This window comes from Ambystoma mexicanum, chromosome 1p, assembly GCF_040938575.1.
Source record: "Ambystoma mexicanum isolate Mex_15411 chromosome 1p, UKY_AmexF1_1, whole genome shotgun sequence".
NCBI classification, from domain to species: Eukaryota; Metazoa; Chordata; class Amphibia; order Caudata; family Ambystomatidae; genus Ambystoma; species Ambystoma mexicanum.
The window spans coordinates 1,474,922,497-1,474,949,756 of NC_090921.1; the positions used below are offsets into that span (position 1 = coordinate 1,474,922,497).

Here is a 27,260-nt window from a genome sequence, read left to right on the forward strand (position 1 = left end):
AATATTTCTGCAGAAGCATGAGATTGATGCAGAATTGGCACTCACAGCTTTAGAGTTACTAACACAAGATTGCTGTTTTGTTGGAAGCAGCTGTGCATACATAGTCACGGGTCAGTACTGCTGCGGACATAACCAATGTTGTTGTGAGGATAAGGGTTGTATTTGTGAATGAGTTAGGCATTTTCTTTCAAGGGAAGGAAACTCCCCCCTGCAACTGGCCTCCCTCCTATGCTCCAGTCAGAAGCATACTTTTTCTGACTGAGCATGGTGCTAATCACGCCAAGTTAGCGAATTTGATCCCAGTATTGGCCACTTTGTCAATTTGGGAAATATTTCTGCAGAAGGATGAGATTGATGCAGAATTGGCACTCACAGCTTTAGAGTTACTAACACAAGATTGCTGTTTTGTTGGAAGCAGCTGTGCATACATAGTCACGGGTCAGTACTGCTGCGGACATAACCAATGTTGTTGTGAGGATAAGGGTTGTATTTGTGAATGAGTTAGGCATTTTCTTTCAAAGGAAGAAAACTCCCCCCTGCAACTGGCCTCCCTCCTATGCTCCAATCAGAAGGCATACTTTTTCTGACTGAGCATGGTGCTAATCAAGCCAAGTTAGCGAATTTGATCCCAGTATTGGCCACTTTGTCAATTTGGGAAATATTTCTGCAGAAGCATGTGATTGATGCAGAATTCCCACCCACAGCTTTAGATTTACTATGACTAGTTTGCTGTTTTGTTGGAAGCAGCAGTCCATAAATGGTCACAGGTCAGTACTGCTGTGGGAAATGACCAATGAGATGCATTTAACCTTCTTTGTCCCAGTTCTACTTAAATGTGATGCAGGCTACAAGTCAGTTTGAAGATAATTGTCATATTCATGAATTTCCTTCAGATCACATGTAGTTTTTCTTTAGGTTGTTGTGAGGATAAGGGTTTTATGTGTGAATGAGTTAGGCATTTTTTTTCCAAGGGAAGAAAAAACCCCCCTGCAACTGGCCTCCCTCTTATGGTCCAGTCAGAAATATGCCTCTCAGCTGGCCGGTTAGCTCAGTTGGTTAGAGCGTGGTGCTAATAACGCCAAGGTCACGGGTTCGATCCCCGTATTGGCCACTTTGTCATTTTGGGAAATATTTCTGCAGAAGGATGAGATTGATGCAGAATTGGCACTCACAGCTTTAGAGTTACTAACACAAGATTGCTGTTTTGTTGGAAGCAGCTGTGCATACATAGTCACGGGTCAGTACTGCTGCGGACATAACCAATGTTGTGAGGATAAGGGTTGTATTTGTGAATGAGTTAGGCATTTTCTTTCAAGGAAAGAAAACTCCCCCCTGCAACTGGCCTCCCTCCTATGCTCCAGTCAGAAGCATACTTTTTCTGACTGAGCATGGTGCTAATCACACCAAGTTAGCGAATTTGATCCCAGTATTGGCCACTTTGTCAATTTGGGAAAAATGTCTGCAGAAGCATTAGATTGATGCAGAATTCCCACCCACAGCTTTAGATTTACTATGACAAGTTTGCTGTTTTGTTGGAAGCAGCAGTCCATAAATGGTCACAGGTCAGTACTGCTGTGGGAAATGACCAATGAGATGCATTTAACCTTCTTTGTCGCAGTACTACTTAAATGTGATGCAGGCCACAAGTCAGTTTGAAGATAATTGTAATATTCATGAATTTCCTTCAGATCACATGGAGTTTTTCTTTAGGTTGTTGTGAGGATAAGGGTTGTCTGTGTGAATGAGTTAGGCATTTTTTTTCCAAGGGAAGAAAAAATCCCCCTGCAACTGGCCTCCCTCTTATACTCCAGTTAGAAATATGCCTGTTAGCTCAGTTGGTTAGAGCGTGGTGCTAATAACGCCAAGGTCACGGGTTCGATCCCCGTATTGGCAACTTTGTCATTTTGGGAAATATTTCTGCAGAAGCATGAGATTGATGCAGAATTGGCACTCACAGCTTTAGAGTTACTAACACAAGATTGCTGTTTTGTTGGAAGCAGCTGTGCATACATAGTCACGGGTCAGTACTGCTGCGGACATAACCAATGTTGTTGTGAGGATAAGGGTTGTATTTGTGAATGAGTTAGGCATTTTCTTTCAAGGGAAGAAAACTCCCCCCTGCAACTGGCCTCCCTCCTATGCTCCAGTCAGAAGGCTTACTTTTTCTGACTGAGCATGGTGCTAATCACGCCAAGTTAGCGAATTTGATCCCAGTATTGGCCACTTTGTCAATTTGGGAAATATTTCTGCAGAAGGATGAGATTGATGCAGAATTGGCACTCACAGCTTTAGAGTTACTAACACAAGATTGCTGTTTTGTTGGAAGCAGCTCTGCATACATAGTCACGGGTCAGTACTACTGCGGACATAACCAATGTTGTTGTGAGGATAAGGGTTGTATTTGTGAATGAGTTAGGCATTTTCTTTCAAGGGAAGAAAACTCCCCCCTGCAACTGGCCTCCCTCCTATGCTCCAGTCAGAAGGCATACTTTTTCTGACTGAGCATGGTGCTAATCACGCCAAGTTAGCGAATTTGATCCCAGTATTGGCCACTTTGTCAATTTGGGAAATATTTCTGCAGAAGCATGAGATTGATGCAGAATTCCCACCGACAGCTTTAGATTTACTATGACAAGTTTGCTGTTTTGTTGGAAGCAGCAGTCCATAAATGGTCACAGGTCAGTACTGCTGTGGGAAATGACCAATGAGATGCATTTAACCTTCTTTGTCCCAGTTCTACTTAAATGTGATGCAGGATACAAGTCAGTTTGAAGATAATTGTCATATTCATGAATTTCCTTCAGATCACATGTAGTTTTTCTTTAGGTTGTTGTGAGGATAAGGGTTTTATGTGTGAATGAGTTAGGCATTTTTTTCCAAGGGAAAAAGACTGTCAGCTGGCCGGTTAGCTCAGTTGGTTAGAGCGTGGTGCTAATAACGCCAAGGTCACGGGTTCGATCCCCGTATTGGCCACTTTGTCATTTTGGGAAATATTTCTGCAGAAGGATGAGATTGATGCAGAATTGGCACTCACAGCTTTAGAGTTACTAACACAAGATTGCTGTTTTGTTGGAAGCAGCTGTGCATACATAGTCACGGGTCAGTACTGCTGCGGACATAACCAATGTTGTTGTGAGGATAAGGGTTGTATTTGTGAATGAGTTAGGCATTTTCTTTCAAAGGAAGAAAACTCCCCCCTGCAACTGGCCTCCCTCCTATGCTCCAGTCAGAAGGCATACTTTTTCTGACTGAGCATGGTTCTAATCAAGCCAAGTTAGCGAATTTGATCCCAGTATTGGCCACTTTGTCAATTTGGGAAATATTTCTGCAGAAGCATGAGATTGATGCAGAATTCCCACCCACAGCTTTAGATTTACTATGACTAGTTTGCTGTTTTGTTGGAAGCAGCAGTCCATAAATGGTCACAGGTCAGTACTGCTGTGGGAAATGACCAATGAGATGCATTTAACCTTCTTTGTCCCAGTTCTACTTAAATGTGATGCAGGCTACAAGTCAGTTTGAAGATAATTGTCATATTCATGAATTTCCTTCAGATCACATGTAGTTTTTCTTTAGGTTGTTGTGAGGATAAGGGTTTTATGTGTGAATGAGTTAGGCATTTTTTTTCCAAGGGAAGAAAAAATCCCCCTGCAACTGGCCTCCCTCTTATGGTCCAGTCAGAAATATTCCTCTCTGCTGGCCGGTTAGCTCAGTTGGTTAGAGCGTGGTGCTAATAACGCCAAGGTCACGGGTTCGATCCCCGTATTGGCCACTTTGTCATTTTGGGAAATATTTCTGCAGAAGGATGAGATTGATGCAGAATTGGCACTCACAGCTTTAGAGTTACTAACACAAGATTGCTGTTTTGTTGGAAGCAGCTGTGCATACATAGTCACGGGTCAGTACTGCTGTGGACATAACCAATGTTGTTGTGAGGATAAGGGTTGTATTTGTGAATGAGTTAGGCATTTTCTTTCAAGGAAAGAAAACTCCCCCCTGCAACTGGCCTCCCTCCTATGCTCCAGTCAGAAGCATACTTTTTCTGACTGAGCATGGTGCTAATCACGCCAAGTTAGCGAATTTGATCCCAGTATTGGCCACTTTGTCAATTTGGGAAAAATGTCTGCAGAAGCATTAGAACCTTCTTTTTCCCAGTTCTACTTAAATGTGATGCAGGATACAAGTCAGTTTGAAGATAATTGTCATATTCATGAATTTCCTTCAGATCACATGTAGTTTTTCTTTAGGTTGTTGTGAGGATAAGGGTTTTATGTGTGAATGAGTTAGGCATTTTTTTCCAAGGGAAAAAGACTCTCAGCTGGCCGGTTAGCTCAGTTGGTTAGAGCGTGGTGCTAATAACGCCAAGGTCACGGGTTCGATCCCCGTATTGGCCACTTTGTCATTTTGGGAAATATTTCTGCAGAAGGATGAGATTGATGCAGAATTGGCACTCACAGCTTTAGAGTTACTAACACAAGATTGCTGTTTTGTTGGAAGCAGCTGTGCATACATAGTCACGGGTCAGTACTGCTGCGGACATAACCAATGTTGTTGTGAGGATAAGGGTTGTATTTGTGAATGAGTTAGGCATTTTCTTTCAAAGGAAGAAAACTCCCCCCTGCAACTGGCCTCCCTCCTATGCTCCAGTCAGAAGGCATACTTTTTCTGACTGAGCATGGTGCTAATCAAGCCAAGTTAGCGAATTTGATCCCAGTATTGGCCACTTTGTCAATGTGGGAAATATTTCTGCAGAAGCATGTGATTGATGCAGAATTCCCACCCACAGCTTTAGATTTACTATGACTAGTTTGCTGTTTTGTTGGAAGCAGCAGTCCATAAATGGTCACAGGTCAGTACTGCTGTGGGAAATGACCAATGAGATGCATTTAACCTTCTTTGTCCCAGTTCTACTTAAATGTGATGCAGGCTACAAGTCAGTTTGAAGATAATTGTCATATTCATGAATTTCCTTCAGATCACATGTAGTTTTTCTTTAGGTTGTTGTGAGGATAAGGGTTTTATGTGTGAATGAGTTAGGCATTTTTTTTCCAAGGGAAGAAAAAATCCCCCTGCAACTGGCCTCCCTCTTATGGTCCAGTCAGAAATATGCCTCTCAGCTGGCCCGTTTAGCTCAGTTGGTTAGAGCGTGGTGCTAATAACGCCAAGGTCACGGGTTCGATCCCCGTATTGGCCACATTGTCATTTTGGGAAATATTTCTGCAGAAGGATGAGATTGATGCAGAATTGGCACTCACAGCTTTAGAGTTACTAACACAAGATTGCTGTTTTGTTGGAAGCAGTTGTGCATACATAGTCACGGGTCAGTACTGCTGCGGACATAACCAATATTGTTGTGAGGATAAGGGTTGTATTTGTGAATGAGTTAGGCATTTTCTTTCAAGGAAAGAAAACTCCCCCCTGCAACTGGCCTCCCTCCTATGCTCCAGTCAGAAGCATACTTTTTCTGACTGAGCATGGTGCTAATCACGCCAAGTTAGCGAATTTGATCCCAGTATTGACCACTTTGTCAATTTGGGAAAAATGTCTGCAGAAGCATTAGAACCTTCATTGTCCCAGTTCTACTTAAATGTGATGCAGGATACAAGTCAGTTTGAAGATAATTGTCATATTCATGAATTTCCTTCAGATCACATGTAGTTTTTCTTTAGGTTGTTGTGAGGATAAGGGTTTTATGTGTGAATGAGTTAGGCATTTTTTTCCAAGGGAAACAGACTCTCAGCTGGCCGGTTAGCTCAGTTGGTTAGAGCGTGGTGCTAATAACGCCAAGGTCACGGGTTCGATCCCCGTATTGGCCACTTTGTCATTTTGGGAAATATTTCTGCAGAAGGATGAGATTGATGCAGAATTGGCACTCACAGCTTTAGAGTTACTAACACAAGATTGCTGTTTTGTTGGAAGCAGCTGTGCATACATAGTCACGGGTCAGTACTGCTGCGGACATAACCAATGTTGTTGTGAGGATAAGGGTTGTATTTGTGAATGAGTTAGGCATTTTCTTTCAAAGGAAGAAAACTCCCCCCTGCAACTGGCCTCCCTCCTATGCTCCAGTCAGAAGGCATACTTTTTCTGACTGAGCATGGTGCTAATCAAGCCAAGTTAGCGAATTTGATCCCAGTATTGGCCACTTTGTCAATTTGGGAAATATTTCTGCAGAAGCATGTGATTGATGCAGAATTCCCACCGACAGCTTTAGATTTACTATGACTAGTTTGCTGTTTTGTTGGAAGCAGCAGTCCATAAATGGTCACAGGTCAGTACTGCTGTGGGAAATGACCAATGAGATGCATTTAACCTTCTTTGTCCCAGTTCTACTTAAATGTGATGCAGGCTACAAGTCAGTTTGAAGATAATTGTCATATTCATGAATTTCCTTCAGATCACATGTAGTTTCTCTTTAGGTTGTTGTGAGGATAAGGGTTTTATGTGTGAATGAGTTAGGCATTTTTTTTCCAAGGAAAGAAAAAATCCCCCTGCAACTGGCCTCCCTCTTATGGTCCAGTCAGAAATATGCCTCTCAGCTGGCTGGTTAGCTCAGTTGGTTAGAGCGTGGTGCTAATAACGCCAAGATCACGGGTTTGATCCCCGTATTGGCCACTTTGTCAGTTTGGGAAATATTTCTGCAGAAGGATGAGATTGATGCAGAATTGGCACTCACAGCTTTAGAGTTACTAACACAAGATTGCTGTTTTGTTGGAAGCAGTTGTGCATACATAGTCACGGGTCAGTACTGCTGCGGACATAACCAATGTTGTTGTGAGGATAAGGGTTGTATTTGTGAATGAGCTAGGCATTTTCTTTCAAGGAAAGAAAACTCCCCCCTGCAACTGGCCTCCCTCCTATGCTCCAGTCAGAAGCATACTTTTTCTGACTGAGCATGGTGCTAATCACGCCAAGTTAGCGAATTTGATCCCAGTATTGGCCACTTTGTCAATTTGGGAAAAATGTCTGCAGAAGCATTAGATTGATGCAGAATTCCCACCCACAGCTTTAGATTTACTATGACAAGTTTGCTGTTTTGTTGGAAGCAGCAGTCCATAAATGGTCACAGGTCAGTACTGCTGTGGGAAATGACCAATGAGATGCATTTAACCTTCTTTGTCGCAGTACTACTTAAATGTGATGCAGGCCACAAGTCAGTTTGAAGATAATTGTAATATTCATGAATTTCCTTCAGATCACATGGAGTTTTTCTTTAGGTTGTTGTGAGGATAAGGGTTGTCTGTGTGAATGAGTTAGGCATTTTTTTTCCAAGGGAAGAAAAAATCCCCCTGCAACTGGCCTCCCTCTTATGCTCCAGTTAGAAATATGCCTCTCAGCTGGCTGGTTAGCTCAGTTGGTTAGAGCGTGGTGCTAATAACGCCAAGGTCACGTGTTCGATCCCCGTATTGGCCACTTTGTCATTTTGGGAAATATTTCTGCAGAAGCATGAGATTGATGCAGAATTGGCACTCACAGCTTTAGAGTTACTAACACAAGATTGCTGTTTTGTTGGAAGCAGCTGTGCATACATAGTCACGGGTCAGTACTGCTGCGGACATAACCAATGTTGTTGTGAGGATAAGGGTTGTATTTGTGAATGAGTTAGGCATTTTCTTTCAAGGGAAGATAACTCCCCCCTGCAACTGGCCTCCCTCCTATGCTCCAGTCAGAAGGCTTACTTTTTCTGACTGAGCATGGTGCTAATCACGCCAAGTTAGCGAATTTGATCCCAGTATTGGCCACTTTGTCAATTTGGGAAATATTTCTGCAGAAGGATGAGATTGATGCAGAATTGGCACTCACAGCTTTAGAGTTACTAACACAAGATTGCTGTTTTGTTGGAAGCAGCTCTGCATACATAGTCACGGGTCAGTACTACTGCGGACATAACCAATGTTGTTGTGAGGATAAGGGTTGTATTTATGAATGAGTTAGGCATTTTCTTTCAAGGGAAGAAAACCCCCCCCTGCAACTGGCCTCCCTCCTATGCTCCAGTCAGAAGGCATACTTTTTCTGACTGAGCATGGTGCTAATCACGCCAAGTTAGCGAATTTGATCCCAGTATTGGCCACTTTGTCAATTTGGGAAATATTTCTGCAGAAGCATGAGATTGATGCAGAATTCCCACCCACAGCTTTAGATTTACTATGACAAGTTTGCTGTTTTGTTGGAAGCAGCAGTCCATAAATGGTCACAGGTCAGTACTGCTGTGGGAAATGACCAATGAGATGCATTTAACCTTCTTTGTCCCAGTTCTACTTAAATGTGATGCAGGATACAAGTCAGTTTGAAGATAATTGTCATATTCATGAATTTCCTTCAGATCACATGTAGTTTTTCTTTAGGTTGTTGTGAGGATAAGGGTTTTATGTGTAAATGAGTTAGGCATTTTTTTCCAAGGGAAAAAGACTCTTAGCTGGCCGGTTAGCTCAGTTGGTTAGAGCGTGGTGCTAATAACGCCAAGGTCACGGGTTCGATCCCCGTATTGGCCACTTTGTCATTTTGGGAAATATTTCTGCAGAAGGATGAGATTGATGCAGAATTGGCACTCACAGCTTTAGAGTTACTAACACAAGATTGCTGTTTTGTTGGAAGCAGCTGTGCATACATAGTCACGGGTCAGTACTGCTGCGGACATAACCAATGTTGTTGTGAGGATAAGGGTTGTATTTGTGAATGAGTTAGGCATTTTCTTTCAAAGGAAGAAAACTCCCCCCTGCAACTGGCCTCCCTCCTATGCTCCAGTCAGAAGGCATACTTTTTCTGACTGAGCATGGTTCTAATCAAGCCAAGTTAGCGAATTTGATCCCAGTATTGGCCACTTTGTCAATTTGGGAAATATTTCTGCAGAAGCATGAGATTGATGCAGAATTCCCACCCACAGCTTTAGATTTACTATGACTAGTTTGCTGTTTTGTTGGAAGCAGCAGTCCATAAATGGTCACAGGTCAGTACTGCTGTGGGAAATGACCAATAAGATGCATTTAACCTTCTTTGTCCCAGTTCTACTTAAATGTGATGCAGGCTACAAGTCAGTTTGAAGATAATTGTCATATTCATGAATTTCCTTCAGATCACATGTAGTTTTTCTTTAGGTTGTTGTGAGGATAAGGGTTTTATGTGTGAATGAGTTAGGCATTTTTTTTCCAAGGAAAGAAAAAATCCCCCTGCAACTGGCCTCCCTCTTATGGTCCAGTCAGAAATATGCCTCTCAGCTGGCTGGTTAGCTCAGTTGGTTAGAGCGTGGTGCTAATAACGCCAAGGTCACGGGTTCGATCCCCGTATTGGCCACTTTGTCAGTTTGGGAAATATTTCTGCAGAAGGATGAGATTGATGCAGAATTGGCACTCACAGCTTTAGAGTTACTAACACAAGATTGCTGTTTTGTTGGAAGCAGTTGTGCATACATAGTCACGGGTCAGTACTGCTGCGGACATAACCAATGTTGTTGTGAGGATAAGGGTTGTATTTGTGAATGAGCTAGGCATTTTCTTTCAAGGAAAGAAAACTCCCCCCTGCAACTGGCCTCCCTCCTATGCTCCAGTCAGAAGCATACTTTTTCTGACTGAGCATGGTGCTAATCACGCCAAGTTAGCGAATTTGATCCCAGTATTGGCCACTTTGTCAATTTGGGAAAAATGTCTGCAGAAGCATTAGATTGATGCAGAATTCCCACCCACAGCTTTAGATTTACTATGACAAGTTTGCTGTTTTGTTGGAAGCAGCAGTCCATAAATGGTCACAGGTCAGTACTGCTGTGGGAAATGACCAATGAGATGCATTTAACCTTCTTTGTCGCAGTACTACTTAAATGTGATGCAGGCCACAAGTCAGTTTGAAGATAATTGTAATATTCATGAATTTCCTTCAGATCACATGGAGTTTTTCTTTAGGTTGTTGTGAGGATAAGGGTTGTCTGTGTGAATGAGTTAGGCATTTTTTTTCCAAGGGAAGAAAAAATCCCCCTGCAACTGGCCTCCCTCTTATGCTCCAGTTAGAAATATGCCTCTCAGCTGGCTGGTTAGCTCAGTTGGTTAGAGCGTGGTGCTAATAACGCCAAGGTCACGTGTTCGATCCCCGTATTGGCCACTTTGTCATTTTGGGAAATATTTCTGCAGAAGCATGAGATTGATGCAGAATTGGCACTCACAGCTTTAGAGTTACTAACACAAGATTGCTGTTTTGTTGGAAGCAGCTGTGCATACATAGTCACGGGTCAGTACTGCTGCGGACATAACCAATGTTGTTGTGAGGATAAGGGTTGTATTTGTGAATGAGTTAGGCATTTTCTTTCAAGGGAAGATAACTCCCCCCTGCAACTGGCCTCCCTCCTATGCTCCAGTCAGAAGGCTTACTTTTTCTGACTGAGCATGGTGCTAATCACGCCAAGTTAGCGAATTTGATCCCAGTATTGGCCACTTTGTCAATTTGGGAAATATTTCTGCAGAAGGATGAGATTGATGCAGAATTGGCACTCACAGCTTTAGAGTTACTAACACAAGATTGCTGTTTTGTTGGAAGCAGCTCTGCATACATAGTCACGGGTCAGTACTACTGCGGACATAACCAATGTTGTTGTGAGGATAAGGGTTGTATTTGTGAATGAGTTAGGCATTTTCTTTCAAGGGAAGAAACCCCCCCCCTGCAACTGGCCTCCCTCCTATGCTCCAGTCAGAAGGCATACTTTTTCTGACTGAGCATGGTGCTAATCACGCCAAGTTAGCGAATTTGATCCCAGTATTGGCCACTTTGTCAATTTGGGAAATATTTCTGCAGAAGCATGAGATTGATGCAGAATTCCCACCCACAGCTTTAGATTTACTATGACAAGTTTGCTGTTTTGTTGGAAGCAGCAGTCCATAAATGGTCACAGGTCAGTACTGCTGTGGGAAATGACCAATGAGATGCATTTAACCTTCTTTGTCCCAGTTCTACTTAAATGTGATGCAGGATACAAGTCAGTTTGAAGATAATTGTCATATTCATGAATTTCCTTCAGATCACATGTAGTTTTTCTTTAGGTTGTTGTGAGGATAAGGGTTTTATGTGTAAATGAGTTAGGCATTTTTTTCCAAGGGAAAAAGACTCTTAGCTGGCCGGTTAGCTCAGTTGGTTAGAGCGTGGTGCTAATAACGCCAAGGTCACGGGTTCGATCCCCGTATTGGCCACTTTGTCATTTTGGGAAATATTTCTGCAGAAGGATGAGATTGATGCAGAATTGGCACTCACAGCTTTAGAGTTACTAACACAAGATTGCTGTTTTGTTGGAAGCAGCTGTGCATACATAGTCACGGGTCAGTACTGCTGCGGACATAACCAATGTTGTTGTGAGGATAAGGGTTGTATTTGTGAATGAGTTAGGCATTTTCTTTCAAAGGAAGAAAACTCCCCCCTGCAACTGGCCTCCCTCCTATGCTCCAGTCAGAAGGCATACTTTTTCTGACTGAGCATGGTTCTAATCAAGCCAAGTTAGCGAATTTGATCCCAGTATTGGCCACTTTGTCAATTTGGGAAATATTTCTGCAGAAGCATGAGATTGATGCAGAATTCCCACCCACAGCTTTAGATTTACTATGACTAGTTTGCTGTTTTGTTGGAAGCAGCAGTCCATAAATGGTCACAGGTCAGTACTGCTGTGGGAAATGACCAATAAGATGCATTTAACCTTCTTTGTCGCAGTACTACTTAAATGTGATGCAGGCCACAAGTCAGTTTGAAGATAATTGTAATATTCATGAATTTCCTTCAGATCACATGGAGTTTTTCTTTAGGTTGTTGTGAGGATAAGGGTTGTCTGTGTGAATGAGTTAGGCATTTTTTTTCCAAGGGAAGAAAAAATCCCCCTGCAACTGGCCTCCCTCTTATGCTCCAGTTAGAAATATGCCTCTCAGCTGGCCGGTTAGCTCAGTTGGTTAGAGCGTGGTGCTAATAACGCCAAGGTCACGTGTTCGATCCCCGTATTGGCCACTTTGTCATTTTGGGAAATATTTCTGCAGAAGCATGAGATTGATGCAGAATTGGCACTCACAGCTTTAGAGTTACTAACACAAGATTGCTGTTTTGTTGGAAGCAGCTGTGCATACATAGTCACGGGTCAGTACTGCTGCGGACATAACCAATGTTGTTGTGAGGATAAGGGTTGTATTTGTGAATGAGTTAGGCATTTTCTTTCAAGGAAAGAAAACTCCCCCCTGCAACTGGCCTCCCTCCTATGCTCCAGTCAGAAGCATACTTTTTCTGACTGAGCATGGTGCTAATCACGCCAAGTTAGCGAATTTGATCCCAGTATTGGCCACTTTGTCAATTTGGGAAAAATGTCTGCAGAAGCATTAGAACCTTCTTTGTCCCAGTTCTACTTAAATGTGATGCAGGATACAAGTCAGTTTGAAGATAATTGTCATATTAATGAATTTCCTTCAGATCACATGTAGTATTTCTTTAGGTTGTTGTGAGGATAAGGGTTTTATGTGTGAATGAGTTAGGCATTTTTTTCCAAGGGAAAAAGACTCTCAGCTGGCCGGTTAGCTCAGTTGGTTAGAGCGTGGTGCTAATAACGCCAAGGTCACGGGTTCGATACCCGTATTGGTCATTTTGGGAAATATTTCTGCAGAAGGATGAGATTGATGCAGAATTGGCACTCACAGCTTTAGAGTTACTAACACAAGATTGCTGTTTTGTTGGAAGCAGCTGTGCATACATAGTCACGGGTCAGTACTGCTGCGGACATAACCAATGTTGTTGTGGGGATAAGGGTTGTATTTGTGAATGAGTTAGGCATTTTCTTTCAAAGGAAGAAAACTCCCCCCTGCAACTGGCCTCCCTCCTCTGCTCCAGTCAGAAGGCATACTTTTTCTGACTGAGCATGGTGCTAATCAAGCCAAGTTAGCGAATTTGATCCCAGTATTGGCCACTTTGTCAATTTGGGAAATATTTCTGCAGAAGCATGTGATTGATGCAGAATTCCCACCCACAGCTTTAGATTTACTATGACAAGTTTGCTGTTTTGTTGGAAGCAGCAGTCCATAAATGGTCACAGGTCAGTACTGCTGTGGGAAATGACCAATGAGATGCATTTAACCTTCTTTGTCGCAGTACTACTTAAATGTGATGCAGGCCACAAGTCAGTTTGAAGATAATTGTAATATTCATGAATTTCCTTCAGATCACATGGAGTTTTTCTTTAGGTTGTTTTAAGGATAAGGGTTGTCTGTGTGAATGAGTTAGGCATTTTTTTCCAAGGGAAGAAAAAATCCCCCTGCAACTGGCCTCCCTCTTATGCTCCAGTTAGAAATATATTTCTCAGCTGGCCGGTTAGCTCAGTTGGTTAGAGCGTGGTGCTAATAACGCCAAGGTCACGGGTTCGATCCCCGTATTGGCCACTTTGTCCTTTTGGGAAATATTTCTGCAGAAGCATGAGATTGATGCAGAATTGGCACTCACAGCTTTAGAGTTACTAACACAAGATTGCTGTTTTGTTGGAAGCAGCTGTGCATACATAGTCACGGGTCAGTACTGCTGCGGACATAACCAATGTTGTTGTGAGGATAAGGGTTGTATTTGTGAATGAGTTAGGCATTTTCTTTCAAGGGAAGAAAACTCCCCCCTGCAACTGGCCTCCCTCCTATGCTCCAGTCAGAAGGCTTACTTTTTCTGACTGAGCATGGTGCTAATCACGCCAAGTTAGCGAATTTGATCCCAGTATTGGCCACTTTGTCAATTTGGGAAATATTTCTGCAGAAGGATGAGATTGATGCAGAATTGGCACTCACAGCTTTAGAGTTACTAACACAAGATTGCTGTTTTGTTGGAAGCAGCTCTGCATACATAGTCACGGGTCAGTACTACTGCGGACATAACCAATGTTGTTGTGAGGATAAGGGTTGTATTTGTGAATGAGTTAGGCATTTTCTTTCAAGGGAAGAAAACTCCCCCCTGCAACTGGCCTCCCTCCTATGCTCCAGTCAGAAGGCATACTTTTTCTGACTGAGCATGGTGCTAATCACGCCAAGTTAGCGAATTTGATCCCAGTATTGGCCACTTTGTCAATTTGGGAAATATTTCTGCAGAAGCATGAGATTGATGCAGAATTCCCACCCACAGCTTTAGATTTACTATGACAAGTTTGCTGTTTTGTTGGAATCAGCAGTCCATAAATGGTCACAGGTCAGTACTGCTGTGGGAAATGACCAATGAGATGCATTTAACCTTCTTTGTCCCAGTTCTACTTAAATGTGATGCAGGATACAAGTCAGTTTGAAGATAATTGTCATATTCATGAATTTCCTTCAGATCACATGTAGTTTTTCTTTAGGTTGTTGTGAGGATAAGGGTTTTATGTGTGAATGAGTTAGGCATTTTTTTCCAAGGGTAAAAGACTCTCAGCTGGCCGGTTAGCTCAGTTGGTTAGAGCGTGGTGCTAATAACGCCAAGGTCACGGGTTCGATCCCCGTATTGGCCACTTTGTCATTTTGGGAAATATTTCTGCAGAAGGATGAGATTGATGCAGAATTCCCACCCACAGCTTTAGATTTACTATGACTAGTTTGCTGTTTTGTTGGAAGCAGCAGTCCATAAATGGTCACAGGTCAGTACTGCTGTGGGAAATGACCAATGAGATGCATTTAACCTTCTTTGTCCCAGTTCTACTTAAATGTGATGCAGGCTACAAGTCAGTTTGAAGATAATTGTCATATTCATGAATTTCCTTCAGATCACATGTAGTTTTTCTTTAGGTTGTTGTGAGGATAAGGGTTTTATGTGTGAATGAGTTAGGCATTTTTTTTCCAAGGGAAGAAAAAATCCCCCTGCAACTGGCCTCCCTCTTATGGTCCAGTCAGAAATATTCCTCTCAGCTGGCCGGTTAGCTCAGTTTGTTAGAGCGTGGTGCTAATAACGCCAAGGTCACGGGTTCGATCCCCGTATTGGCCACTTTGTCATTTTGGGAAATATTTCTGCAGAAGGATGAGATTGATGCAGAATTGGCACTCACAGCTTTAGAGTTACTAACACAAGATTGCTGTTTTGTTGGAAGCAGCTCTGCATACATAGTCACGGGTCAGTACTACTGCGGACATAACCAATGTTGTTGTGAGGATAAGGGTTGTATTTGTGAATGAGTTAGGCATTTTCTTTCAAGGGAAGAAAACTCCCCCCTGCAACTGGCCTCCCTCCTATGCTCCAGTCAGAAGGCATACTTTTTCTGACTGAGCATGGTGCTAATCACGCCAAGTTAGCGAATTTGATCCCAGTATTGGCCACTTTGTCAATTTGGGAAATATTTCTGCAGAAGCATGAGATTGATGCAGAATTCCCACCCACAGCTTTAGATTTACTATGACAAGTTTGCTGTTTTGTTGGAAGCAGCAGTCCATAAAGTCAGTTTGAAGATAATTGTAATATTCATGAATTTCCTTCAGATCACATGGAGTTTTTCTTTAGGTTGTTGTGAGGATAAGGGTTGTCTGTGTGAATGAGTTAGGCATTTTTTTTCCAAGGGAAGAAAAAATCCCCCTGCAACTGGCCTCCCTCTTATGCTCCAGTTAGAAATATATCTCTCAGCTGGCCGGTTAGCTCAGTTGGTTAGAGCGTGGTGCTAATAACGCCAAGGTCACGGGTTCGATCCCCGTATTGGCCACTTTGTCATTTTGGGAAATATTTCTGCAGAAGCATGAGATTGATGCGGAATTGGCACTCACAGCTTTAGAGTTACTAACACAAGATTGCTGTTTTGTTGGAAGCAGCTGTGCATACATAGTCACGGGTCAGTACTGCTGCGGAGATAACCAATGTTGTTGTGAGGATAAGGGTTGTATTTGTGAATGAGTTAGGCATTTTCTTTCAAGGGAAGAAAACTCCCCCCTGCAACTGGCCTCCCTCCTATGCTCCAGTCAGAAGGCATACTTTTTCTGACTGAGCATGGTGCTAATCACGCCAAGTTAGCGAATTTGATCCCAGTATTGGCCACTTTGTCAATTTGGGAAATATTTCTGCAGAAGCATGAGATTGATGCAGAATTCCCACCCACAGCTTTAGATTTACTATGACAAGTTTGCTGTTTTGTTGGAAGCAGCAGTCCATAAATGGTCACAGGTCAGTACTGCTGTGGGAAATGACCAATGAGATGCATTTAACCTTCTTTGTCGCAGTACTACTTAAATGTGATGCAGGCCACAAGTCAGTTTGAAGATAATTGTAATATTCATGAATTTCCTTCAGATCACATGGAGTTTTTCTTTAGGTTGTTTTAAGGATAAGGGTTGTCTGTGTGAATGAGTTAGGCATTTTTTTCCAAGGGAAGAAAAAATCCCCCTGCAACTGGCCTCCCTCTTATGCTCCAGTTAGAAATATATTTCTCAGCTGGCCGGTTAGCTCAGTTGGTTAGAGCGTGGTGCTAATAACGCCAAGGTCACGGGTTCGATCCCCGTATTGGCCACTTTGTCCTTTTGGGAAATATTTCTGCAGAAGCATGAGATTGATGCAGAATTGGCACTCACAGCTTTAGAGTTACTAACACAAGATTGCTGTTTTGTTGGAAGCAGCTGTGCATACATAGTCACGGGTCAGTACTGCTGCGGACATAACCAATGTTGTTGTGAGGATAAGGGTTGTATTTGTGAATGAGTTAGGCATTTTCTTTCAAGGGAAGAAAACTCCCCCCTGCAACTGGCCTCCCTCCTATGCTCCAGTCAGAAGGCTTACTTTTTCTGACTGAGCATGGTGCTAATCACGCCAAGTTAGCGAATTTGATCCCAGTATTGGCCACTTTGTCAATTTGGGAAATATTTCTGCAGAAGGATGAGATTGATGCAGAATTGGCACTCACAGCTTTAGAGTTACTAACACAAGATTGCTGTTTTGTTGGAAGCAGCTCTGCATACATAGTCACGGGTCAGTACTACTGCGGACATAACCAATGTTGTTGTGAGGATAAGGGTTGTATTTGTGAATGAGTTAGGCATTTTCTTTCAAGGGAAGAAAACTCCCCCCTGCAACTGGCCTCCCTCCTATGCTCCAGTCAGAAGGCATACTTTTTCTGACTGAGCATGGTGCTAATCACGCCAAGTTAGCGAATTTGATCCCAGTATTGGCCACTTTGTCAATTTGGGAAATATTTCTGCAGAAGCATGAGATTGATGCAGAATTCCCACCCACAGCTTTAGATTTACTATGACAAGTTTGCTGTTTTGTTGGAATCAGCAGTCCATAAATGGTCACAGGTCAGTACTGCTGTGGGAAATGACCAATGAGATGCATTTAACCTTCTTTGTCCCAGTTCTACTTAAATGTGATGCAGGATACAAGTCAGTTTGAAGATAATTGTCATATTCATGAATTTCCTTCAGATCACATGTAGTTTTTCTTTAGGTTGTTGTGAGGATAAGGGTTTTATGTGTGAATGAGTTAGGCATTTTTTTCCAAGGGTAAAAGACTCTCAGCTGGCCGGTTAGCTCAGTTGGTTAGAGCGTGGTGCTAATAACGCCAAGGTCACGGGTTCGATCCCCGTATTGGCCACTTTGTCATTTTGGGAAATATTTCTGCAGAAGGATGAGATTGATGCAGAATTGGCACTCACAGCTTTAGAGTTACTAACACAAGATTGCTGTTTTGTTGGAAGCAGCTGTGCATACATAGTCACGGGTCAGTACTGCTGCGGACATAACCAATGTTGTTGTGAGGATAAGGGTTGTATTTGTGAATGAGTTAGGCATTTTCTTTCAAAGGAAGAAAACTCCCCCCTGCAACTGGCCTCCCTCCTATGCTCCAGTCAGAAGGCATACTTTTTCTGACTGAGCATGGTTCTAATCAAGCCAAGTTAGCGAATTTGATCCCAGTATTGGCCACTTTGTCAATTTGGGAAATATTTCTGCAGAAGCATGAGATTGATGCAGAATTCCCACCCACAGCTTTAGATTTACTATGACTAGTTTGCTGTTTTGTTGGAAGCAGCAGTCCATAAATGGTCACAGGTCAGTACTGCTGTGGGAAATGACCAATGAGATGCATTTAACCTTCTTTGTCCCAGTTCTACTTAAATGTGATGCAGGCTACAAGTCAGTTTGAAGATAATTGTCATATTCATGAATTTCCTTCAGATCACATGTAGTTTTTCTTTAGGTTGTTGTGAGGATAAGGGTTTTATGTGTGAATGAGTTAGGCATTTTTTTTCCAAGGGAAGAAAAAATCCCCCTGCAACTGGCCTCCCTCTTATGGTCCAGTCAGAAATATTCCTCTCAGCTGGCCGGTTAGCTCAGTTTGTTAGAGCGTGGTGCTAATAACGCCAAGGTCACGGGTTCGATCCCCGTATTGGCCACTTTGTCATTTTGGGAAATATTTCTGCAGAAGGATGAGATTGATGCAGAATTGGCACTCACAGCTTTAGAGTTACTAACACAAGATTGCTGTTTTGTTGGAAGCAGCTCTGCATACATAGTCACGGGTCAGTACTACTGCGGACATAACCAATGTTGTTGTGAGGATAAGGGTTGTATTTGTGAATGAGTTAGGCATTTTCTTTCAAGGGAAGAAAACTCCCCCCTGCAACTGGCCTCCCTCCTATGCTCCAGTCAGAAGGCATACTTTTTCTGACTGAGCATGGTGCTAATCACGCCAAGTTAGCGAATTTGATCCCAGTATTGGCCACTTTGTCAATTTGGGAAATATTTCTGCAGAAGCATGAGATTGATGCAGAATTCCCACCCACAGCTTTAGATTTACTATGACAAGTTTGCTGTTTTGTTGGAAGCAGCAGTCCATAAAGTCAGTTTGAAGATAATTGTAATATTCATGAATTTCCTTCAGATCACATGGAGTTTTTCTTTAGGTTGTTGTGAGGATAAGGGTTGTCTGTGTGAATGAGTTAGGCATTTTTTTTCCAAGGGAAGAAAAAATCCCCCTGCAACTGGCCTCCCTCTTATGCTCCAGTTAGAAATATATCTCTCAGCTGGCCGGTTAGCTCAGTTGGTTAGAGCGTGGTGCTAATAACGCCAAGGTCACGGGTTCGATCCCCGTATTGGCCACTTTGTCATTTTGGGAAATATTTCTGCAGAAGCATGAGATTGATGCGGAATTGGCACTCACAGCTTTAGAGTTACTAACACAAGATTGCTGTTTTGTTGGAAGCAGCTGTGCATACATAGTCACGGGTCAGTACTGCTGCGGAGATAACCAATGTTGTTGTGAGGATAAGGGTTGTATTTGTGAATGAGTTAGGCATTTTCTTTCAAGGGAAGAAAACTCCCCCCTGCAACTGGCCTCCCTCCTATGCTCCAGTCAGAAGGCATACTTTTTCTGACTGAGCATGGTGCTAATCACGCCAAGTTAGCGAATTTGATCCCAGTATTGGCCACTTTGTCAATTTGGGAAATATTTCTGCAGAAGCATGAGATTGATGCAGAATTCCCACCCACAGCTTTAGATTTACTATGACAAGTTTGCTGTTTTGTTGGAATCAGCAGTCCATAAATGGTCACAGGTCAGTACTGCTGTGGGAAATGACCAATGAGATGCATTTAACCTTCTTTGTCCCAGTTCTACTTAAATGTGATGCAGGATACAAGTCAGTTTGAAGATAATTGTCATATTCATGAATTTCCTTCAGATCACATGTAGTTTTTCTTTAGGTTGTTGTGAGGATAAGGGTTTTATGTGTGAATGAGTTAGGCATTTTTTTCCAAGGGAAAAAGACTCTCAGCTGGCCGGTTAGCTCAGTTGGTTAGAGCGTGGTGCTAATAACGCCAAGGTCACGGGTTCGATCCCCGTATTGGCCACTTTGTCATTTTGGGAAATATTTCTGCAGAAGGATGAGATTGATGCAGAATTGGCACTCACAGCTTTAGAGTTACTAACACAAGATTGCTGTTTTGTTGGAAGCAGCTGTGCATACATAGTCACGGGTCAGTACTGCTGCGGACATAACCAATGTTGTTGTGAGGATAAGGGTTGTATTTGTGAATGAGTTAGGCATTTTCTTTCAAAGGAAGAAAACTCCCCCCTGCAACTGGCCCCCCTCCTATGCTCCAGTCAGAAGGCATACTTTTTCTGACTGAGCATGGTTCTAATCAAGCCAAGTTAGCGAATTTGATCCCAGTATTGGCCACTTTGTCAATTTGGGAAATATTTCTGCAGAAGCATGAGATTGATGCAGAATTCCCACCCACAGCTTTAGATTTACTATGACTAGTTTGCTGTTTTGTTGGAAGCAGCAGTCCATAAATGGTCACAGGTCAGTACTGCTGTGGGAAATGACCAATGAGATGCATTTAACCTTCTTTGTCCCAGTTCTACTTAAATGTGATGCAGGCTACAAGTCAGTTTGAAGATAATTGTCATATTCATGAATTTCCTTCAGATCACATGTAGTTTTTCTTTAGGTTGTTGTGAGGATAAGGGTTTTATGTGTGAATGAGTTAGGCATTTTTTTTCCAAGGGAAGAAAAAATCCCCCTGCAACTGGCCTCCCTCTTATGGTCCAGTCAGAAATATTCCTCTCAGCTGGCTGGTTAGCTCAGTTGGTTAGAGCGTGGTGCTAATAACGCCAAGGTCACGGGTTCGATCCCCGTATTGGCCACTTTGTCATTTTGGGAAATATTTCTGCAGAAGGATGAGATTGATGCAGAATTGGCACTCACAGCTTTAGAGTTACTAACACAAGATTGCTGTTTTGTTGGAAGCAGCTCTGCATACATAGTCACGGGTCAGTACTACTGCGGACATAACCAATGTTGTTGTGAGGATAAGGGTTGTATTTGTGAATGAGTTAGGCATTTTCTTTCAAGGGAAGAAAACTCCCCCCTGCAACTGGCCTCCCTCCTATGCTCCAGTCAGAAGGCATACTTTTTCTGACTGAGCATGGTGCTAATCACGCCAAGTTAGCGAATTTGATCCCAGTATTGGCCACTTTGTCAATTTGGGAAATATTTCTGCAGAAGCATGAGATTGATGCAGAATTCCCACCCACAGCTTTAGATTTACTATGACAAGTTTGCTGTTTTGTTGGAATCAGCAGTCCATAAATGGTCACAGGTCAGTACTGCTGTGGGAAATGACCAATGAGATGCATTTAACCTTCTTTGTCCCAGTTCTACTTAAATGTGATGCAGGATACAAGTCAGTTTGAAGATAATTGTCATATTCATGAATTTCCTTCAGATCACATGTAGTTTTTCTTTAGGTTGTTGTGAGGATAAGGGTTTTATGTGTGAATGAGTTAGGCATTTTTTTCCAAGGGAAAAAGACTCTCAGCTGGCCGGTTAGCTCAGTTGGTTAGAGCGTGGTGCTAATAACGCCAAGGTCACGGGTTCGATCCCCGTATTGGCCACTTTGTCATTTTGGGAAATATTTCTGCAGAAGGATGAGATTGATGCAGAATTGGCACTCACAGCTTTAGAGTTACTAACACAAGATTGCTGTTTTGTTGGAAGCAGCTGTGCATACATAGTCACGGGTCAGTACTGCTGCGGACATAACCAATGTTGTTGTGAGGATAAGGGTTGTATTTGTGAATGAGTTAGGCATTTTCTTTCAAGGAAAGAAAACTCCCCCCTGCAACTGGCCTCCCTCCTATGCTCCAGTCAGAAGCATACTTTTTCTGACTGAGCATGGTGCTAATCACGCCAAGTTAGCGAATTTGATCCCAGTATTGGCCACTTTGTCAATTTGGGAAAAATGTCTGCAGAAGCATTAGATTGATGCAGAATTCCCACCCACAGCTTTAGATTTACTATGACAAGTTTGCTGTTTTGTTGGAAGCAGCAGTCCATAAATGGTCACAGGTCAGTACTGCTGTGGGAAATGACCAATGAGATGCATTTAACCTTCTTTGTCGCAGTACTACTTAAATGTGATGCAGGCCACAAGTCAGTTTGAAGATAATTGTAATATTCATGTATTTCCTTCAGATCACATGGAGTTTTTCTTTAGGTTGTTGTGAGGATAAGGGTTGTCTGTGTGAATGAGTTAGGCATTTTTTTTCCAAGGGAAGAAAAAATCCCCCTGCAACTGGCCTCCCTCTTATGCTCCAGTTAGAAATATGCCTCTCAGCTGGCCGGTTAGCTCAGTTGGTTAGAGCGTGGTGCTAATAACGCCAAGGTCACGGGTTCGATCCCCGTATTGGCCACTTTGTCATTTTGGGAAATATTTCTGCAGAAGCATGAGATTGATGCAGAATTGGCACTCACAGCTTTAGAGTTACTAACACAAGATTGCTGTTTTGTTGGAAGCAGCTGTGCATACATAGTCACGGGTCAGTACTGCTGCGGACATAACCAATGTTGTTGTGAGGATAAGGGTTGTATTTGTGAATGAGTTAGGCATTTTCTTTCAAGGGAAGAAAACTCCCCCCTGCAACTGGCCTCCCTCCTATGCTCCAGTCAGAAGGCTTACTTTTTCTGACTGAGCATGGTGCTAATCACGCCAAGTTAGCGAATTTGATCCCAGTATTGGCCACTTTGTCAATTTGGGAAATATTTCTGCAGAAGGATGAGATTGATGCAGAATTGGCACTCACAGCTTTAGAGTTACTAACACAAGATTGCTGTTTTGTTGGAAGCAGCTCTGCATACATAGTCACGGGTCAGTACTACTGCGGACATAACCAATGTTGTTGTGAGGATAAGGGTTGTATTTGTGAATGAGTTAGGCATTTTCTTTCAAGGGAAGAAAACTCCCCCCTGCAACTGGCCTCCCTCCTATGCTCCAGTCAGAAGGCATACTTTTTCTGACTGAGCATGGTGCTAATCACGCCAAGTTAGCGAATTTGATCCCAGTATTGGCCACTTTGTCAATTTGGGAAATATTTCTGCAGAAGCATGAGATTGATGCAGAATTCCCACCCACAGCTTTAGATTTACTATGACAAGTTTGCTGTTTTGTTGGAATCAGCAGTCCATAAATGGTCACAGGTCAGTACTGCTGTGGGAAATGACCAATGAGATGCATTTAACCTTCTTTGTCCCAGTTCTACTTAAATGTGATGCAGGATACAAGTCAGTTTGAAGATAATTGTCATATTCATGAATTTCCTTCAGATCACATGTAGTTTTTCTTTAGGTTGTTGTGAGGATAAGGGTTTTATGTGTGAATGAGTTAGGCATTTTTTTCCAAGGGAAAAAGACTCTCAGCTGGCCGGTTAGCTCAGTTGGTTAGAGCGTGGTGCTAATAACGCCAAGGTCACGGGTTCGATCCCCGTATTGGCCACTTTGTCATTTTGGGAAATATTTCTGCAGAAGGATGAGATTGATGCAGAATTGGCACTCACAGCTTTAGAGTTACTAACACAAGATTGCTGTTTTGTTGGAAGCAGCTGTGCATACATAGTCACGGGTCAGTACTGCTGCGGACATAACCAATGTTGTTGTGAGGATAAGGGTTGTATTTGTGAATGAGTTAGGCATTTTCTTTCAAGGGAAGAAAACTCCCCCCTGCAACTGGCCTCCCTCCTATGCTCCAGTCAGAAGGCATACTTTTTCTGACTGAGCATGGTGCTAATCACGCCAAGTTAGCGAATTTGATCCCAGTATTGGCCACTCTGTCAATTTGGGAAATATTTCTGCAGAAGCATGAGATTGATGCAGAATTCCCACCCACAGCTTTAGATTTACTATGACTAGTTTGCTGTTTTGTTGGAAGCAGCAGTCCATAAATGGTCACAGGTCAGTACTGCTGTGGGAAATGACCAATGAGATGCATTTAACCTTCTTTGTCCCAGTTCTACTTAAATGTGATGCAGGATACAAGTCAGTTTGAAGATAATTGTCATATTCATGAATTTCCTTCAGATCACATGTAGTTTTTCTTTAGGTTGTTGTGAGGATAAGGGTTTTATGTGTGAATGAGTTAGGCATTTTTTTCCAAGGGAAAAAGACTCTCAGCTGGCCGGTTAGCTCAGTTGGTTAGAGCGTGGTGCTAATAACGCCAAGGTCACGGGTTCGATCCCCGTATTGGCCACTTTGTCATTTTGGGAAATATTTCTGCAGAAGGATGAGATTGATGCAGAATTGGCACTCACAGCTTTAGAGTTACTAACACAAGATTGCTGTTTTGTTGGAAGCAGCTGTGCATACATAGTCACGGGTCAGTACTGCTGCGGACATAACCAATGTTGTGAGGATAAGGGTTGTATTTGTGAATGAGTTAGGCATTTTCTTTCAAGGAAAGAAAACTCCCAACTGCAACTGGCCTCCCTCCTATGCTCCAGTCAGAAGCATACTTTTTCTGACTGAGCATGGTGCTAATCACGCCAAGTTAGCGAATTTGATCCCAGTATTGGCCACTTTGTCAATTTGGGAAAAATGTCTGCAGAAGCATTAGATTGATGCAGAATTCCCACCCACAGCTTTAGATTTACTATGACAAGTTTGCTGTTTTGTTGGAAGCAGCAGTCCATAAATGGTCACAGGTCAGTACTGCTGTGGGAAATGACCAATGAGATGCATTTAACCTTCTTTGTCGCAGTACTACTTAAATGTGATGCAGGCCACAAGTCAGTTTGAAGATAATTGTAATATTCATGTATTTCCTTCAGATCACATGGAGTTTTTCTTTAGGTTGTTGTGAGGATAAGGGTTGTCTGTGTGAATGAGTTAGGCATTTTTTTTCCAAGGGAAGAAAAAATCCCCCTGCAACTGGCCTCCCTCTTATGCTCCAGTTAGAAATATGCCTCTCAGCTGGCCGGTTAGCTCAGTTGGTTAGAGCGTGGTGCTAATAACGCCAAGGTCACGGGTTCGATCCCCGTATTGGCCACTTTGTCATTTTGGGAAATATTTCTGCAGAAGCATGAGATTGATGCAGAATTGGCACTCACAGCTTTAGAGTTACTAACACAAGATTGCTGTTTTGTTGGAAGCAGCTGTGCATACATAGTCACGGGTCAGTACTGCTGCGGACATAACCAATGTTGTTGTGAGGATAAGGGTTGTATTTGTGAATGAGTTAGGCATTTTCTTTCAAGGGAAGATAACTCCCCCCTGCAACTGGCCTCCCTCCTATGCTCCAGTCAGAAGGCTTACTTTTTCTGACTGAGCATGGTGCTAATCACGCCAAGTTAGCGAATTTGATCCCAGTATTGGCCACTTTGTCAATTTGGGAAATATTTCTGCAGAAGGATGAGATTGATGCAGAATTGGCACTCACAGCTTTAGAGTTACTAACACAAGATTGCTGTTTTGTTGGAAGCAGCTCTGCATACATAGTCACGGGTCAGTACTACTGCGGACATAACCAATGTTGTTGTGAGGATAAGGGTTGTATTTGTGAATGAGTTAGGCATTTTCTTTCAAGGGAAGAAAACCCCCCCCTGCAACTGGCCTCCCTCCTATGCTCCAGTCAGAAGGCATACTTTTTCTGACTGAGCATGGTGCTAATCACGCCAAGTTAGCGAATTTGATCCCAGTATTGGCCACTTTGTCAATTTGGGAAATATTTCTGCAGAAGCATGAGATTGATGCAGAATTCCCACCCACAGCTTTAGATTTACTATGACAAGTTTGCTGTTTTGTTGGAAGCAGCAGTCCATAAATGGTCACAGGTCAGTACTGCTGTGGGAAATGACCAATGAGATGCATTTAACCTTCTTTGTCCCAGTTCTACTTAAATGTGATGCAGGATACAAGTCAGTTTGAAGATAATTGTCATATTCATGAATTTCCTTCAGATCACATGAAGTTTTTCTTTAGGTTGTTGTGAGGATAAGGGTTTTATGTGTAAATGAGTTAGGCATTTTTTTCCAAGGGAAAAAGACTCTCAGCTGGCCGGTTAGCTCAGTTGGTTAGAGCGTGGTGCTAATAACGCCAAGGTCACGGGTTCGATCCCCGTATTGGCCACTTTGTCATTTTGGGAAATATTTCTGCAGAAGGATGAGATTGATGCAGAATTGGCACTCACAGCTTTAGAGTTACTAACACAAGATTGCTGTTTTGTTGGAAGCAGCTGTGCATACATAGTCACGGGTCAGTACTGCTGCGGACATAACCAATGTTGTTGTGAGGATAAGGGTTGTATTTGTGAATGAGTTAGGCATTTTCTTTCAAAGGAAGAAAACTCCCCCCTGCAACTGGCCTCCCTCCTATGCTCCAGTCAGAAGGCATACTTTTTCTGACTGAGCATGGTTCTAATCAAGCCAAGTTAGCGAATTTGATCCCAGTATTGGCCACTTTGTCAATTTGGGAAATATTTCTGCAGAAGCATGAGATTGATGCAGAATTCCCACCCACAGCTTTAGATTTACTATGACTAGTTTGCTGTTTTGTTGGAAGCAGCAGTCCATAAATGGTCACAGGTCAGTACTGCTGTGGGAAATGACCAATGAGATGCATTTAACCTTCTTTGTCCCAGTTCTACTTAAATGTGATGCAGGCTACAAGTCAGTTTGAAGATAATTGTCATATTCATGAATTTCCTTCAGATCACATGTAGTTTTTCTTTAGGTTGTTGTGAGGATAAGGGTTTTATGTGTGAATGAGTTAGGCATTTTTTTTCCAAGGGAAGAAAAAATCCCCCTGCAACTGGCCTCCCTCTTATGGTCCAGTCAGAAATATTCCTCTCAGCTGGCCGGTTAGCTCAGTTGGTTAGAGCGTGGTGCTAATAACGCCAAGGTCACGGGTTCGATCCCCGTATTGGCCACTTTGTCATTTTGGGAAATATTTCTGCAGAAGGATGAGATTGATGCAGAATTGGCACTCACAGCTTTAGAGTTACTAACACAAGATTGCTGTTTTGTTGGAAGCAGCTGTGCATACATAGTCACGGGTCAGTACTGCTGCGGACATAACCAATGTTGTTGTGAGGATAAGGGTTGTATTTGTGAATGAGTTAGGCATTTTCTTTCAAGGAAAGAAAACTCCCCCCTGCAACTGGCCTCCCTCCTATGCTCCAGTCAGAAGCATACTTTTTCTGACTGAGCATGGTGCTAATCACGCCAAGTTAGCGAATTTGATCCCAGTATTGGCCACTTTGTCAATTTGGGAAAAATGTCTGCAGAAGCATTAGAACCTTCTTTGTCCCAGTTCTACTTAAATGTGATGCAGGATACAAGTCAGTTTGAAGATAATTGTCATATTAATGAATTTCCTTCAGATCTCATGTAGTTTTTCTTTAGGTTGTTGTGAGGATAAGGGTTTTATGTGTGAATGAGTTAGGCATTTTTTTCCAAGGGAAAAAGACTCTCAGCTGGCCGGTTAGCTCAGTTGGTTAGAGCGTGGTGCTAATAACGCCAAGGTCACGGGTTCGATCCCCGTATTGGCCACTTTGTCATTTTGGGAAATATTT

At 42.6% G+C, this 27,260-nt stretch overlaps 33 non-coding genes across 33 annotated transcripts; all 33 read left to right on the forward strand.

Annotated features, from left to right (window-relative positions):
* Nucleotides 1-1,037: 1,037 nt before the first annotated feature.
* On the forward strand, nucleotides 1,038-1,111 carry TRNAI-AAU (transfer RNA isoleucine (anticodon AAU)). Its single transcript has one exon. It is a non-coding gene; the product is annotated as a tRNA-Ile (tRNA).
* A 709-nt stretch (nucleotides 1,112-1,820) lies between these two features.
* Nucleotides 1,821-1,894, forward strand: TRNAI-AAU (transfer RNA isoleucine (anticodon AAU)). Its single transcript has one exon. It is a non-coding gene; the product is annotated as a tRNA-Ile (tRNA).
* A 1,005-nt stretch (nucleotides 1,895-2,899) lies between these two features.
* Nucleotides 2,900-2,973, forward strand: TRNAI-AAU (transfer RNA isoleucine (anticodon AAU)). The gene has a single exon. It is a non-coding gene; the product is annotated as a tRNA-Ile (tRNA).
* Nucleotides 2,974-3,698: 725 nt separating this feature from the next.
* Nucleotides 3,699-3,772, forward strand: TRNAI-AAU (transfer RNA isoleucine (anticodon AAU)). The gene has a single exon. It is a non-coding gene; the product is annotated as a tRNA-Ile (tRNA).
* A 548-nt stretch (nucleotides 3,773-4,320) lies between these two features.
* On the forward strand, nucleotides 4,321-4,394 carry TRNAI-AAU (transfer RNA isoleucine (anticodon AAU)). The gene has a single exon. It is a non-coding gene; the product is annotated as a tRNA-Ile (tRNA).
* A 725-nt stretch (nucleotides 4,395-5,119) lies between these two features.
* TRNAI-AAU (transfer RNA isoleucine (anticodon AAU)) lies at nucleotides 5,120-5,194 on the forward strand. Its single transcript has one exon. It is a non-coding gene; the product is annotated as a tRNA-Ile (tRNA).
* Nucleotides 5,195-5,742: 548 nt separating this feature from the next.
* On the forward strand, nucleotides 5,743-5,816 carry TRNAI-AAU (transfer RNA isoleucine (anticodon AAU)). Its single transcript has one exon. It is a non-coding gene; the product is annotated as a tRNA-Ile (tRNA).
* Nucleotides 5,817-6,541: 725 nt separating this feature from the next.
* TRNAI-AAU (transfer RNA isoleucine (anticodon AAU)) lies at nucleotides 6,542-6,615 on the forward strand. Its single transcript has one exon. It is a non-coding gene; the product is annotated as a tRNA-Ile (tRNA).
* A 724-nt stretch (nucleotides 6,616-7,339) lies between these two features.
* On the forward strand, nucleotides 7,340-7,413 carry TRNAI-AAU (transfer RNA isoleucine (anticodon AAU)). Its single transcript has one exon. It is a non-coding gene; the product is annotated as a tRNA-Ile (tRNA).
* Nucleotides 7,414-8,418: 1,005 nt separating this feature from the next.
* On the forward strand, nucleotides 8,419-8,492 carry TRNAI-AAU (transfer RNA isoleucine (anticodon AAU)). Its single transcript has one exon. It is a non-coding gene; the product is annotated as a tRNA-Ile (tRNA).
* A 725-nt stretch (nucleotides 8,493-9,217) lies between these two features.
* On the forward strand, nucleotides 9,218-9,291 carry TRNAI-AAU (transfer RNA isoleucine (anticodon AAU)). Its single transcript has one exon. It is a non-coding gene; the product is annotated as a tRNA-Ile (tRNA).
* A 724-nt stretch (nucleotides 9,292-10,015) lies between these two features.
* Nucleotides 10,016-10,089, forward strand: TRNAI-AAU (transfer RNA isoleucine (anticodon AAU)). The gene has a single exon. It is a non-coding gene; the product is annotated as a tRNA-Ile (tRNA).
* Nucleotides 10,090-11,094: 1,005 nt separating this feature from the next.
* On the forward strand, nucleotides 11,095-11,168 carry TRNAI-AAU (transfer RNA isoleucine (anticodon AAU)). The gene has a single exon. It is a non-coding gene; the product is annotated as a tRNA-Ile (tRNA).
* A 725-nt stretch (nucleotides 11,169-11,893) lies between these two features.
* TRNAI-AAU (transfer RNA isoleucine (anticodon AAU)) lies at nucleotides 11,894-11,967 on the forward strand. The gene has a single exon. It is a non-coding gene; the product is annotated as a tRNA-Ile (tRNA).
* A 548-nt stretch (nucleotides 11,968-12,515) lies between these two features.
* TRNAI-AAU (transfer RNA isoleucine (anticodon AAU)) lies at nucleotides 12,516-12,589 on the forward strand. Its single transcript has one exon. It is a non-coding gene; the product is annotated as a tRNA-Ile (tRNA).
* Nucleotides 12,590-13,305: 716 nt separating this feature from the next.
* On the forward strand, nucleotides 13,306-13,379 carry TRNAI-AAU (transfer RNA isoleucine (anticodon AAU)). Its single transcript has one exon. It is a non-coding gene; the product is annotated as a tRNA-Ile (tRNA).
* A 1,005-nt stretch (nucleotides 13,380-14,384) lies between these two features.
* Nucleotides 14,385-14,458, forward strand: TRNAI-AAU (transfer RNA isoleucine (anticodon AAU)). The gene has a single exon. It is a non-coding gene; the product is annotated as a tRNA-Ile (tRNA).
* Nucleotides 14,459-14,854: 396 nt separating this feature from the next.
* On the forward strand, nucleotides 14,855-14,928 carry TRNAI-AAU (transfer RNA isoleucine (anticodon AAU)). Its single transcript has one exon. It is a non-coding gene; the product is annotated as a tRNA-Ile (tRNA).
* Nucleotides 14,929-15,560: 632 nt separating this feature from the next.
* On the forward strand, nucleotides 15,561-15,634 carry TRNAI-AAU (transfer RNA isoleucine (anticodon AAU)). The gene has a single exon. It is a non-coding gene; the product is annotated as a tRNA-Ile (tRNA).
* Nucleotides 15,635-16,358: 724 nt separating this feature from the next.
* TRNAI-AAU (transfer RNA isoleucine (anticodon AAU)) lies at nucleotides 16,359-16,432 on the forward strand. Its single transcript has one exon. It is a non-coding gene; the product is annotated as a tRNA-Ile (tRNA).
* Nucleotides 16,433-17,437: 1,005 nt separating this feature from the next.
* On the forward strand, nucleotides 17,438-17,511 carry TRNAI-AAU (transfer RNA isoleucine (anticodon AAU)). Its single transcript has one exon. It is a non-coding gene; the product is annotated as a tRNA-Ile (tRNA).
* A 725-nt stretch (nucleotides 17,512-18,236) lies between these two features.
* TRNAI-AAU (transfer RNA isoleucine (anticodon AAU)) lies at nucleotides 18,237-18,310 on the forward strand. Its single transcript has one exon. It is a non-coding gene; the product is annotated as a tRNA-Ile (tRNA).
* Nucleotides 18,311-18,942: 632 nt separating this feature from the next.
* TRNAI-AAU (transfer RNA isoleucine (anticodon AAU)) lies at nucleotides 18,943-19,016 on the forward strand. The gene has a single exon. It is a non-coding gene; the product is annotated as a tRNA-Ile (tRNA).
* A 676-nt stretch (nucleotides 19,017-19,692) lies between these two features.
* On the forward strand, nucleotides 19,693-19,766 carry TRNAI-AAU (transfer RNA isoleucine (anticodon AAU)). The gene has a single exon. It is a non-coding gene; the product is annotated as a tRNA-Ile (tRNA).
* Nucleotides 19,767-20,491: 725 nt separating this feature from the next.
* On the forward strand, nucleotides 20,492-20,565 carry TRNAI-AAU (transfer RNA isoleucine (anticodon AAU)). The gene has a single exon. It is a non-coding gene; the product is annotated as a tRNA-Ile (tRNA).
* Nucleotides 20,566-21,241: 676 nt separating this feature from the next.
* On the forward strand, nucleotides 21,242-21,315 carry TRNAI-AAU (transfer RNA isoleucine (anticodon AAU)). The gene has a single exon. It is a non-coding gene; the product is annotated as a tRNA-Ile (tRNA).
* A 724-nt stretch (nucleotides 21,316-22,039) lies between these two features.
* TRNAI-AAU (transfer RNA isoleucine (anticodon AAU)) lies at nucleotides 22,040-22,113 on the forward strand. Its single transcript has one exon. It is a non-coding gene; the product is annotated as a tRNA-Ile (tRNA).
* Nucleotides 22,114-23,118: 1,005 nt separating this feature from the next.
* TRNAI-AAU (transfer RNA isoleucine (anticodon AAU)) lies at nucleotides 23,119-23,192 on the forward strand. The gene has a single exon. It is a non-coding gene; the product is annotated as a tRNA-Ile (tRNA).
* A 676-nt stretch (nucleotides 23,193-23,868) lies between these two features.
* TRNAI-AAU (transfer RNA isoleucine (anticodon AAU)) lies at nucleotides 23,869-23,942 on the forward strand. Its single transcript has one exon. It is a non-coding gene; the product is annotated as a tRNA-Ile (tRNA).
* Nucleotides 23,943-24,663: 721 nt separating this feature from the next.
* On the forward strand, nucleotides 24,664-24,737 carry TRNAI-AAU (transfer RNA isoleucine (anticodon AAU)). Its single transcript has one exon. It is a non-coding gene; the product is annotated as a tRNA-Ile (tRNA).
* A 1,005-nt stretch (nucleotides 24,738-25,742) lies between these two features.
* Nucleotides 25,743-25,816, forward strand: TRNAI-AAU (transfer RNA isoleucine (anticodon AAU)). Its single transcript has one exon. It is a non-coding gene; the product is annotated as a tRNA-Ile (tRNA).
* A 725-nt stretch (nucleotides 25,817-26,541) lies between these two features.
* TRNAI-AAU (transfer RNA isoleucine (anticodon AAU)) lies at nucleotides 26,542-26,615 on the forward strand. The gene has a single exon. It is a non-coding gene; the product is annotated as a tRNA-Ile (tRNA).
* Nucleotides 26,616-27,163: 548 nt separating this feature from the next.
* Nucleotides 27,164-27,237, forward strand: TRNAI-AAU (transfer RNA isoleucine (anticodon AAU)). The gene has a single exon. It is a non-coding gene; the product is annotated as a tRNA-Ile (tRNA).
* Nucleotides 27,238-27,260: the final 23 nt, after the last annotated feature.